The following is a 14,505-nucleotide window of genomic DNA, read 5'->3' on the forward strand; positions in this document are numbered from 1 at the left end:
GTACAGCCGTGCTCTGGTGCTGACAGATAACCCTATAGATACTTTGGTCGGCACAACCACAACATTTATAGGGCTTCAGACAGAGAATTCTCACTCAGAGGGGAAATTCTCAGTCTGATAACCGCAGAGGCCCAATGACAGCCATGGACACTGGAAGCATCAGGTCTCTGGTGTCCGGGTTTACGGAGGCCAGCGGTGAAAGGAGGGATGGTCGCCGCAACTGTGAGCTTTGCCCCCTCCCCTCTCTCCTGCTGCTGTTACAGGCTTCTAACAGCGGCAGGGGACCGAGGGGAGGGGTCATACAAAGGGACTTCAGCTTATTGGATGATTATGATCCCACATGCTGAAGTCCAAAAACGACCTGGGCATTGAGGTATCAATGACCCATGGTCATGAAAGGGTTAAAATAACTCATCAGTTTAAACATAGTTATTTTGTGACACAACCCCTTTTAGTTATCAGAAAAACAAACAAGCAAAAAGATGTATACATCTTACATATATACAGTACACTACCAAATATGGTCCGTTGCAAAAAACAACATGTTTTAAACACAAGGTTTACTCTCTAATCCTTTAAGACTAATCATGTGTTATTGTCCATCTTTAATTAGACAGTGGAGGTAAACATATTACTAAGCCATCTGTTGTTCGTCTATTAATATGTTGTCATTCATTTCAAGGTTACTGAAAATGCACCAACCAAGTTTATTTTTTTCCATTCTAGAATTACACATTTGTTGACAAATCTAACTTTAGTGTCATTAAAGTAATTTATAGAAAATAGCTTAGTCTGAATTGGGGCAAATGGCAACTGAAGAATGTTGTGAAACCACTAATTTCCTAAACTGTCTTCCAACTGACATAATGAAGCAGCACACTGCCTTTGTACATTCGATTTGTCTGTTTAAATTATACCAGTTACTATATTCCTACATGCATGTTAAATGTGTTATGTTTTCTATAAATAGAAATGCTTATTCATCCACAAAAAATGATTTGTGGTCTAATTAAACATGGGCTTATTATTCAAGGGAGGACAAGATACCAAAGGGAAATACTAGTGGGTTAAGTCTAGGCATAATACTATATATAAAATAATAGTCAATTAGTAGGTATAAATATATCCATTGCAATCAAAGCTATGTAAACCCATAAAATATGAGAGTACAGAGAGTTGTAGCGGATTTCAGATTTGGTATAGGTGAAATGAATGTCTGTATGTCCATCCATCTGTCTGTGTGTACTTAAGGCTTCCGAATGCCTGAATCTCTGACCCCAAATTTGGCACCCAGATACATTGGGTGCCTCAGAAAAGTTAGGGCAAAGGTCCCATCTTTGCCAGATTACAGGAGAGGAGGGGGATAGGTAAAATGTCCTGATAGAAATGTAAGGGAGAATGTCCACACTGCACACACTGGTGATATAATTAGAGCTGTGTGTCTCCCTAGCAATGCACAGGTGAGGGCCAGAGCTATAGAGACATGAATGTGCAGATCCAAAGAATGTTCCTGAGATCAGTTTTTTCCTCACAAAGATTATGTCAGTGTCTGACCACACCCCTTCTCTCTCTCTCAGATAAAACAATACCTTCTAAATGATTACAGTTACCTGTTAAAGTGTCACTGTCATTTACATTTTTTTTGCAGAAAGCAATTGTCCTGAATTTGCCTGTGCCGAACTCCGTGCCCCCCTTGGCTCGTGCTGCGCGCCTGAGATGGTGCTGATATTCAGTGTTTTGTATGTTTGTGCAGTAACCTAAACCCTGTCCGAACACTGGCCTATTTTTAGTATTGTGTTCAGCCCAACCCGTTTGCTCTGGCTATGAAGGAGTTACACTGCTGCCAGTTCTGATCCGCAGGTGATTCTGTTTGGAACCAGGAGCCTTGTCCAATAGGGGGCTGGAACTGTCTCCTGGTTCCCTATAAGTCTTTTGCTGAGGCTCATTCTAGTGCCGGATATTGAGCTTGTCTCTGCCTGCTTGTGTTTCTGCTATTGTCTGTCCTTACTCTGCCCCTTCTGCTATGTGTTCTGACCATCCTTGCTAGGCACCTGCCCCTGACCATATTGCTTGTTTTTTTGACTCTGCTTACAGGATTGTGATTTTGTACTTTTGCTGCCCGATTGTTGTGACCCGGACTGTCGACTATTCATTATTGTGTTTTGTCTGTCTATCTTGTCCTTGTGTCCCACCTAGCCAGAACAGGGACTGCCTCCAAGTTGCCCGCCGCCATCTTAGGGAGGATTGCGGCAAGTATGTAGGGACAGTGGGCGGGGCTGAGCTTAGGGTGCACTCTCTGAGACTACCATCTTGTCTGTCTTAGCGACCAGTCCTGACAGCAATAGTGCAGGCGATTTTAAGAAACTTTGTAATTAGGTTTATTAGCCGATAAATGCAGTTTTATCATGAAAAAGCAGTTTGAAACTCTCCCCCCGTCTTCATTGTTCTCTATGAAGAGGGTAAGGGTGGAGGGAGATGAGGTACCAAAACAGGACAACAAAGAGTTAATTTACAGCTACATAAAATCTCCTCTGAAGTCAGCACTGACCTCTGAATACTGGCTTTCACACAGGTCCCCCTATGTAATCCTTTGTTCTCTGCTCCCTGCTGCCAAATAATCTCCCTCCTCCCTCCCCCCCCCCCCCCTCTCTCTCTTTAGGTTACACAGGGCTCGAGATTTCCTGATAATGAGCAATGAATGAGAGAGAAGAGGGAGGGGGGGATCTGGGGAAAGTCTTTTTGAATGCAGATAATGCCATATTTGCATAAAAAAAAAAATTACAATGACACTTTAAGCCCTTAAAGGGAACCAATCACCGGAAAAACGCATATAGAGCTTTTGAAATGTGCTGTTAGAGCACACAGCACACTTGCCACACGTGTTTTCATAGCCTCCGTGCCTCCCCTGTGTAAGCCGCAAAGTAACTTTATAAAACTGGCGCCCTGTATGCTAATTACCTGAGGTAGTCACCTGGGCGGTGTTTGGCTAGCAGGTAGTCACGGGCCCCTGGGCGTTCTTCCGCTGTAATCACGCCCCTCTGGGCGTGATTCAAATGGCAGAGTAGCTGTGACATTCTGATGCCGGACGCCGCCGCACATGCGCAGTGCAGCCGCTTCCATTCTGGCGGTACTGCTCCTGTGCAGAATAGCCTCGAATAGCATGTTAGCCGGAGTTCGAGGCTATTCTGCACAGGCGCAGTGCAACCGGAATGGAAACGGCTGCACTGCGCATGTGCGGCGGCGTCCGGCACCAGTACGTAAGCGCGCCGACGTTGGGCACGGCGCACTCCCGAGTGACGCCACAGCCACTCTGCCATTTGAATCACGCCCAGAGGGGCGTGATTACAGCGGAAGAACGCCCAGGGGACCGTGACTACCTGCTAGCCGAACACCGCCCAGGTGACTACCTCAGGTAATTAGCATACAGGGTGCCAGTTTTATAAAGTTACTTTGCGGCTTGCACGGGGAAGGCACGGAGGCTATGGAAACACGTGTGGCAAGTGTGCTGTGTGCTCTAACAGCACATTTCAAAAGCTCTATATGCTTTTTTCCAGTGATTGGTTCCCTTTAAGGACTGTGGGCGTCCCGGATCGCTGTGCCCGCTAATCAGGTATTTAGAAGCAGCTATCAAAGTTGACAGCTACAACCGATTACCTTATGCAGCTGTTCCCTGGTGTCTAGTGGGATGGATGGCTCCTCCGGGATGTTGTCCCGGAGGAGCGATCCACACATCCTGCTCCGGCCGGGCTCAGCACTCCGTTGCTTCCGGCTGCAAATCCCCCTACTTCCGTTTTTTTTCCTCCAAGTGGTCGAATAGATGTTTTTCAATAAATGAATACTTGTTCCCATAGACTTTATTGGGATATTATATATATATATATATATATATATATATATATATATATACACAGGGGCGTAGCTAATGTCTCCTGGGCCCTGGTGCGAGAGGCCAACTTGGGCCCCCCCCCCCTCCTTTCACGACCAAGTGATGCTATTGTTGTGTGTGTGTGTGTGTGTATATATATATTGTAGGGATCTTCCCGGGGGATGGTGTGTTAGGACACAGTTCAGGCAGCAAACTTGGACTTAAAAACAGCTTTGGTGTTTATTTGTAGCATAAACGGTCCAGCAACGTAAATACAGCAACACCGTGCATTGATAATAAACAAAACAAAAAGTCCTGCCCGTCTGGGCGCTTACTAATACAACAGGTTACCTCTCTGTCACTTCACTTGGCAGGTAATATTGCAGGGTGTGCATAAGCCCCAGCTCCCAGCGAACACACCATACAGGCTGTTCACTCCTGTCTGAGAGACTCCCCTGCACACTGAGCTCACCTTTTGCCTTCTCAGGCTGATTGGGATCAGAGCTCACCTGATCCCAAAACCCATACTGGATCGAGGGGGAGGGAATGGCAGATCCCACTACCAACCTATCCACCATTCCAGTAAATCCAGGCCCGGTAAAAATAAATAATAACTCAGCAGCATAGCACTGCTGAGCAACAGATCCCTCCTGGACTTACCACCTCACACTACGCATCAGCCTAGGTGAGATGTACACCCCCTCGAACACATCTCCAGTGACATGTCCACATATCCCCCCCCTCTTCTTCAGACCGGAGGGCTGAGCGTTTTGTCCCCACAGGCAGTGTACCCTTGATAGGGCGTCAGCATTCGCCTGTAATTTCCCTGGCCGGTGTTCTACAGTGAAATTGAAGTTTTGTAGGGACAGAAACCATCTAGTCACCCTTGCGTTTTTTTCTTTGTTTATTTTCATCCATGTTAGGGGGGCATGGTCTGTCACTAACTTGAATCTCCTGCCTAGCAAGTAGTACTTCAGGGATTCGAGGGCCCACTTCACTGCCAGACACTCTCGCTCAACTATGGCATAGTTTTTCTCGGCCGGGGATAGCTTCCTACTTAAGTACATCACCGGGTGCTCCTCGCCATTCACGACCTGTGAGAGGACGGCACCTAACCCTGTGTTAGAGGCATCTGTCTGTACTAGAAACTCTCGCCTAAAGTCAGGGGTAACTAGCACAGGTTGTTGGCACAGGGCAGACTTAAGGCTTTGAAAAGCCTTCTCGGCCTCTGGAGTCCATGTCACCATTGCGGACTTCGCACCCTTTGTCAGGTCAGTTAGTGGGGCTGCAACTGAAGCAAAATTCGGCACAAACCTTCGGTAATAGCCCGTAATACCCAGGAAAGCTCTGACCTGTTTCTTTGTGAGGGGTTGAGGCCAATTCTGTATTGCCTCAATTTTATTTAGTTGTGGTTTCACTAACCCCCTCCCAATAATGTAGCCCAAGTATTTGGCCTCCTCTAAGGCTAGTGCACACTTCTCTGCATTGATGGTTAACCCCGCATCACTTATGGCATCTAACACCGCCTGGACCTTACAGAGGTGACTTTCCCAATCCGGGCTAAAAATGACCACATCATCGAGGTAGGCAGCGGAGTAATCACGATGTGGTCGCAGAATCAAGTCCATCAACCTCTGAAAAGTGGCAGGGGCTCCATGTAACCCGAATGGCATCACTACGTATTGGAAGAGCCCATCAGGGGTGGAGAATGCAGTCTTCTCTCTAGCCTTAGGAGTGAGTGGGATCTGCCAGTAGCCCTTAGTGAGATCGAGGGTAGTTATGTACCTGGCATTACCCATCCTTTCTATCAACTCATCTACCCTGGGCATGGGGTAGGCATCGAACTTGGAGATCTCATTTAACTTTCTAAAATCATTACAGAACCTCCAAGTTCCATTGGGCTTTGGGATTAACACAATCGGGCTGGACCACTCGCTCTGAGACACCTCAATGACTCCTAGGTCAAGCATACGTTTTACCTCGGATGATACCGCCTCCCTCCGTGCTTCTGGTATCCTATAGGGCTTAAGGTTTACTCTGCTTCTAGGCTCAGTTTCAATATGATGACTAATGAGATGCGTACGCCCTGGTAGGTCAGAAAACTTGTTTTTATTTTTCTGCAGGAATTCCTTAGCTTCCTGCTTCTGGGATACTGACAGGGTGTCACCAATCCTGACCGGAGGGATTGGTGGGGACAGATGACCAACAGGCTTTGTCGCCACCAAGGATTCCCTGTCTTTCCAGGGCTTGATCAAGTTTATGTGATAAACTTGAAAAGGCTTCCTTCTACCTGGTTGGTGTACCTTGTAGTTGACCTCACTGATCTTCTCTACAATTTCATAGGGACCCTGCCACTTTGCTAAGAATTTGCTTTCTACCGTGGGAACAAGTATGAGTACCCGGTCACCTGGGCTAAATGTCCTGATTCTTGCAGAACGATTGTAAATTCTGCTTTGGCCCTCTTGCGCCCTCTGGAGGTGTTCCCTTACTAGGGGCATTACAGTGGCTATACGGTCCTGCATTTGTGCTACATGCTCTATAACACTCTTGTATGGGGTGGACTCACTTTCCCATGTCTCTTTCGCTATATCCAACAAACCCCTAGGGTGATGACCATAGACTAATTCGAAGGGAGAGAACCCTGTGGACGCTTGGGGTACTTCCCTAATAGAAAACATCAGGTAAGGTAGTAAGTGATCCCAATCCCGACCATCTTTTTCCACTACTTTCTTTAACATATGTTTCAGGGTTTTATTAAACCTCTCCACTAACCCGTCTGTCTGTGGGTGATATACAGAGGTTCGTAGGTGTGAGATTTTAAACAGTTTGCATAGCTCTTTCATTACCTTTGACACAAATGGGGTACCTTGGTCGGTCAAGATTTCCTTGGGGATCCCCACCCTGGAAAACATATAAAACAATTCCCGTGCAATTGTTTTAGAGGCAGTGTTTCTTAGGGGTACAGCCTCAGGATAGCGGGTCGCGTAGTCCAACACCACTAGAATGTACTGGTGTCCCCTAGCCGACTTTACAATGGGGCCCACCAAGTCCATTGCGATCCGGTCAAAAGGTACCTCTATGATGGGGAGTGGGACCAAAGGACTGCGAAAATGCGACACTGGAGCGCTAAGCTGACATGTGGGGCACGACTCACAGTATTTTTTTATGTCAGCATAAATCGCAGGCCAATAAAACCTCTGGAGGACTCTCTCCTGTGTTTTATCTGTCCCCAAGTGGCCCCCAAGGACATGATTATGGGCCATGTCGAGTACCTGACGCCGGTACGACTTAGGCACCAGAAGCTGTTCCACCACCTCATCATTAATCCTAGTGACTCTATAGTAGAGATCATTAGTCATAGAAAAATGTGGAAATTTTTTCTCAGCTTCTGGCTCCTGAGGTACCCCATTCATAACAGTGACCTGCTCTCTAGCATTTTTGAGAGTGGGGTCCTGTAATTGTGCAGTACCAAAATTATCCCTAGACACCTCTAAGTCTGGAACATTCTGCGCAGTGGGAGGAGCCTCTTCCTCACCAGCCAGGACCTGCAAAGGAAAAGCATCATTTTCATCCTGTACATTTTTATCATTTACCGTGGGTAATGCAATAGACTTAGGGGTCTCCTCACTCCTTTCAGGGGATTGTTGTTTTCCCCATAGAGCCCAGAACAAAGGAAAATCACGCCCCAATATCACATTATGCATAAGGTTTTTAACCACACCCACTTCATATTGTACAGCGCCTAGTTCAGTCCCGACATTAGCCAGCACTATAGGGTAAACCTTTGTATCGCCATGTATGCACACCACACTCATATGTCTTTTTGGCACAAAGTCCCCAGTCACCAGGCTGGCATGCACCAGGGTGACAAGGCTTCCTGAGTCCAGCAACGCCTTAACAGGAAAGTCATTTACAGTAATGTTGCAGACTTGTGGTTCAGTCTCTAGTCCAGTGACTGCAACAAAAGACGGCTCCGCAAATAGCGACTGACGCCGGCTAGCGTCACACTCCATGGGCTCAGTGGTAAGAGGGCAATGGGCAGACATATGTCCCGTCTCATGGCATCTCCAGCACTGGATAGGGCCTGGTCTCCTTGGCAGGGAGTCCTTTTTAGGGCCACTTAGCCACCGGGGACCACCACCAGTCTTTTGCCCCTGAGACACCTCCTGAGCGCTCTTCCCTCTATCAGCACCCCTCCACACTCCCCCAATAGATGGAAGTCTCTTACCAGCTGAAGGCACAGGTCTGGCACTCCGGGGAGGTGACGGTGCTGCAGGAACATCACGGAGGTAGTCCTCGGTCACCTGGAACCTCTCCACAAGGCTGACGAGTTCGTCGGCACTCCTAGGGTCGCCTTGTCCCACCAAGCGTTGCAGATTAGCAGGAAGTGCGCGGAGGTAGCGATCCATCACGACCCTCTCTAGGATCTGTGCAGGAGTAGAGGTGTCTGGCTCCAACCACTTTCTTGCCAAATGAATCAGGTCGTACATCTGGGACCTCGCTGACTTGTCCAGACTGTAGCTCCAGTTGCGGACCCTCCGGGCACGGACAGCAGCAGTAACTCCTAGTCGGGCGAGTATCTCTGCTTTTAGCCGAGGATAGTCCTTGACCTCTTGCTCACTGAGGTCATAATAGGCCTTTTGAGGTTCGCCTGTTAAATAAGGCGCAATCACTTCTGCCCACTCAGTGGAGGGTAGCTTTTCTCGCTCAGCCACACGCTCAAAGACAGTTAAATAGGCCTCAACATCGTCATCAGCAGTCATCTTTTGCAGCGCACGCTGCACGGCTCTTCTCACAGACAAAGTCTCTGGCGCGGCTGCTGCCACCAGCTGGGGATTAGCACCTGCAGACGCCTCCTGCTTTGCTATCAGGTGCTCAATAAGTCTCTGTTGTTGAGCCATCGCTTGTTCGTGGCGCAGATTAGCGGCTGCCTGATCCTGTTTAGCGGCTGCCTGAGCCTGTTGTTGTGCGGCCAATGCTTGCTCATGGCGTAGGTTAGCGTCTGTCAGAGCCTGTTGTTGCTGCATATTAGCCTGCTGCTGTTGCAGACTCACTTGCATTAACTGCTTCATCATCTCCTCCATGTTGCTTGACTGTTTTTGGAGTGAAGCCGCAGCCTTCACCCAGGACATAAGCAGCTGTAGCCAAGTTGATGCACACCGTTGCCCCTAGCAACCGTTTTGCCCGCTCCGCAGCACCAATTGTAGGGATCTTCCCGGGGGATGGTGTGTTAGGACACAGTTCAGGCAGCAAACTTGGACTTAAAAACAGCTTTGGTGTTTATTTGTAGCATAAACGGTCCAGCAACGTAAATACAGCAACACCGTGCATTGATAATAAACAAAACAAAAAGTCCTGCCCGTCTGGGCGCTTACTAATACAACAGGTTACCTCTCTGTCACTTCACTTGGCAGGTAATATTGCAGGGTGTGCATAAGCCCCAGCTCCCAGCGAACACACCATACAGGCTGTTCACTCCTGTCTGAGAGACTCCCCTGCACACTGAGCTCACCTTTTGCCTTCTCAGGCTGATTGGGATCAGAGCTCACCTGATCCCAAAACCCATACTGGATCGAGGGGGAGGGAATGGCAGATCCCACTACCAACCTATCCACCATTCCAGTAAATCCAGGCCCGGTAAAAATAAATAATAACTCAGCAGCATAGCACTGCTGAGCAACAGATCCCTCCTGGACTTACCACCTCACACTACGCATCAGCCTAGGTGAGATGTACACCCCCTCGAACACATCTCCAGTGACATGTCCACAATATATATATATATATATATATATATATATATATATATACACACACAGTGGTGCCTTGGATTATGAGCATAATTCGTTCCAGGACCGTGCTTGTAATCCAAATCCACTCTTAAACCAAAGCAAATTTTCCTATAAGAAATCATGTAAATGCAGACAATTGGTTCCACACCCCAAATATATTTATTATTCTGTACTGTACAGTAATGGAGAGGATGGGAAACACAAGGGCGGGCAGAGACTGCAGGGAGCATGAAGGAATGAGCAGGGCAGATGTGGGCACATACATGCAGCACTCTCTGTCCGGGGAGAGAGGGGTTACAGCTATGGAGAGATTACCCCCCCTCCCACAGTCCTGTCCCCTGATGTAAGCCCCAGCCTGAAGGGGATCTGCTATGATTTGGAAGGTGTTTAGAGTACAGTGCTGTAGACCCCGCTATGCAGGCCATGCCCCTTCTCCACTCGCGCTCCCACCCAATACAGGAAGTTCTTAAACCAAAGCAATGCTCTTAAACCAAGTCACAATTTTGAAAACTGTGAGCTCTTAAACCAAAACGCTCTTAAACGAAGTTACTCTTAAACCAAGGTACCACTGTATGTATGTATATATATATATATATATATATATATATATATACACACACACACCAAGACAGATATTACCTATTACCGCCATACTGTTACCGACCAAATCCTGTATACTGAGACCAATATTACCAGTATATAGGGAGGAAACATTACCGCCACACCACAACCACTACCATATTGTTACTGACCAAATCCAGTATACTAAATCACCTCATCCAGTCATATAGAGGTGGCCCCAGCTCTACACAGGCTCTATACACCATATACATTACTGTGCAGTTATATCAGGTGACTCACAGGAGACGTCTTTTCTGATCGGAGTTCTTTCCTTTTCATCATCTTCTCCATCCGTCCTAGGCCGTTATGAGAACTTCTCCGAGCCACGAATCCACAGAATCTGCCAGACAGACATATTAGGCTCCACACTCTGACACCATCTCCATCTCTCTACACATCTGTACTGTCCCCTTTACACCCTCATTTAGTGGGTAGCCCTGACTCTATGTGACCTCCTAATAATATATGCCCCCCTCTCCCCTGTGTATTCCCTCTCCCCCTATGTTGCCCCCCCCAAATAGATGGCCCCCTCTACCCCCTCCCTTATAGATGGCCCCCTCTACCCCCTCCCTTATAGATGGCCCCCTCTCTCCTCACCCTCCCTTATGGATGGTCCCCTCTCCCCCCACCCTCCCCTATAGATGGCCCCCTCTCCCCCCACCCTTCCTTATAGATGGTCCCCTTCCCCCCCCTCCCTTATAGATGGTCCCCTTCCCCCCCCTCCCTTATAGATGGTCCCCTTCCCCCCCCTCCCTTATAGATGGTCCCCTTTCCCCCCCTCCCTTATAGATGGTCCCCTTTCCCCCCCTTTATAGATGGTCCCCTTCCTCCCTCCCTTATAGATGGTCCCCTTTCCCCCCCCCCACCCTCATAGATGGCCCCCCTCTTTCCCCCCACCCTCATAGATGGCCCCTCTTCCCCCCACCCTCATAGATGGCCCCCTCCTTCCCCCCACCCTCATAGATGGCCCCCTCCTTCCCCCCACCCTCATAGATGGCCCCCCTCTTTCCCCCCACCCTCATAGATGCCCCCCTCCTTCCCCCCCACCCTCATAGATGCCCCCCTCCTTTCCCCCCACCCTCATAGATGCCCCCTCCTTTCCCCCCACCCTCATAGATGCCCCCCTCCTTTCCCCCCACCCTCATAGATGCCCCCCTCCTTTCCCCCCACCCTCATAGATGCCCCCCTCCTTTCCCCCCACCCTCATAGATGGCCCCCTCTTTCCCCCCACCCTCATAGATGGCCCCCTCTTTCCCCCCACCCTCATAGATGGCCCCCTCTTTCCCCCCACCCTCATAGATGGCCCCCTCTTTCCCCCCACCCTCATAGATGCCCCCTCCTTCCCCCCCACCCTCATAGATGCCCCCCTCCTTCCCCCCCACCCTCATAGATGGCCCCCTCCTTTCCCCCCACCCTGATAGATGGCCCCCTCTTTCCCCCCACCCTCATAGATGGCCCCCCTCTTTCCCCCCACCCTCATAGATGGCCCCCCTCTTTCCCCCCACCCTCATAGATGGCCCCCCTCTTTCCCCCAACCCTCATAGATGGCCCCCCTCTTTCCCCCCACCCTCATAGATGCCCCCTCCTTTCCCCCCACCCTCATAAATGGCCCCCTCTTTCCCCCCACCCTCATAGATGCCCCCCTCCTTTCCCCCCACCCTCATAGATGGCCCCCTCCTTTCCCCCCACCCGTACAGGCTGATAAAAAAACAAAACTTAACTCACCTGACATCGCGCTCCCACGTTGATCCTCACTCCTTCGATCTGTCCGGGGGTGTCGCGTCTTATCCCCGGCAGCGCGCGCATCCCAGAACTCCCTGCGCGCCGGAAACCGGAAGTCAGGGCCCAAGGCGCGCAGGGAGTTCTGGGATGCGCGCGCTGCCGGGGGTAAGACGCGACACCCCCGGCAGCCGCGCAGCAGCCGTGGGAAAGACGGAGCCAGACTCTTGTGACCGCAAGCAAAACAATGCTTGCAGTCACAAGAGTGATTGATCGGGGGGCCCCGCGGGCCCCCCTTGTGGCGGGCCCGGTCGCGGCGGCGACCCCCGCGACCACGGTGGCTACGCCACTGTATATATATATATATATATATATATATATATATATACATGTGTATATATATATAGATATATATATATATCCTGAGGATTTCCCTGTGGGAAAACAAAAAACAAAAAAACAAGGGCATTTAATGAATGTAGTCAACTAGTGACCGTTATACAGATTTATCAACAGGGTATTTTTCTGTGTGTGGTCTACCAGAATAGACTGGTCTATTGTCTCTAAGTAGTCTCATTGGCCCAGATTTGCCCTGTAGGCAATGATGATTTTCTTCTCCCTTTCTATTCTTTTTCAGATACCTCTATGCTGAGGACTATGTCTCATTCGTTTGAACTACATAGATGACCAGCGCATTTTAATGTTCAAAATGTTCAATAAAATGGTTAATAAGGGGTGTGGGGTATTTTTATTTGGAGAAGGCTTAGTAGTGCCGTCTAATAGGTAGCATCCACTACTAATTCGGGGCTTAGTGTTAGCTGGTAAAATGGCTAGGGATAACCCTCCCATTACTACCTCACTACCCACTGCCCCAGGGGTACTGTGAAGAACTGATTGCTCGAGTAGTCCTGGAGCGCCAAAGAATGGTGCTCCTGGACAGAATGGTGTCAGGATGGTTTTTCTAAGCTGGGGAGGGCCAAAATAGATGGCTCTTCCCACCCTTGTATTACTAGGTGGCTGCTGCTGTTTAATTTTTTACCTGGCTGGTTATGTAAAAGATGGGATCCTACATGCTTTCTTTTAAAATGATTAATTTATAAAAAATAAAAAAAAGTGTGGGACACCCCCCCCCCCCCACACACACACACACACACACTTTTTCATAACCAGCCAGGTAAAAACCAAACAACAGCAGCAGCTTAGTAGTACCAGGTTGAGAATGGCCATTTATTTTGACCATGCTTTGATACTCCGAGACTACTGGTACCTGGCTCTTTCCAGTACCCGTAGTGCGGTGGATACTGGGGTAATAATGGGGGGGGGGGGTAGTGTTAGCCATTTTACTGGCTAACACTAACCCTGACTTAGTAATGGATGCCATTGGTTAGACAGCTTCCACTACTAAGCAGGGCTGTGGAGTCGGCAAGCCGCAGCTCCGACTCCAACTCCGACTCCTGAATTTTATCAGGACCGACTCCAACTCTGACTCTGACTCCGACTCCTGCTCCTTCATAAATGGACAGTCATATACCATGGGAGTTATTTATTATACTGACATTCCAGCCTCCATGTCCTGAACTACTCACAACTAGACTGGATGGGGCAGGTGGTCTTTTCCTGCTGACAGTCTTCTATGTTTCTAACTAAATATTCACCATACACACAGAAACACTGCTAACAATGCCAGATATCTGTAATATATAGGTCAGCCATAGTGATATAGAGAGGGGTCACACATAGTTATATAGAGGGGCCACACATAGTGATATAGAGGTCACACAGTGATATAGAAGGTCACTGTGGGGGCACACAATAGCACGCACACACACACACACACACACAGCCTGCTGCAGACATAGCATACACCCACACAGCCTGCTGCAGCTATAGCTCACACACACAGCCTGCTGCAGCCATAGCACACACACACACAGCTTGCTGCAGACATAGCGCACACCACACACACACACACACTCGGCTTGCTGCGGCCATAGCACACATACACACAGCCTGCTGCAGCCATAGTGCACACACACACACAGCCTGCTGCAGACATAGCACATATACACACAGCCTGCTGCAGCCATAGCACGCATACACACAGCCTGATGCAGCCATAGCACATATACACACAGCCTGCTGCAGCCATAGCACACACACACACACACACAGCCTGCTGCAGCCATAGCATACACACACAGCCTGCTGCAGTCATAGCACACACACAGCCTACTGCAGCCATAGCACGTGCACACACACACACACAGCTACAGACATAGAACACTGAAGAAAAACACACAATCTTCTCCCAGAGAGAAAACACCACACTGAGGACAGAGGTTACTGCTACACTACTTATGTCTTCTTCCTCTCCTCCTCTATATTACACAGGATATCTTCATATTACGAACTGGAGAGAATGGAACGGCTGCACATCCCATCTATGGCTGATACTAATGCCGCTAGGCCTATATTAAAAATCAACACCAGAGTGTCTGTATATGAATT

Source organism: Dendropsophus ebraccatus, chromosome 8 (genome assembly GCF_027789765.1).
Source record: "Dendropsophus ebraccatus isolate aDenEbr1 chromosome 8, aDenEbr1.pat, whole genome shotgun sequence".
Lineage (NCBI taxonomy): Eukaryota > Metazoa > Chordata > Amphibia > Anura > Hylidae > Dendropsophus > Dendropsophus ebraccatus.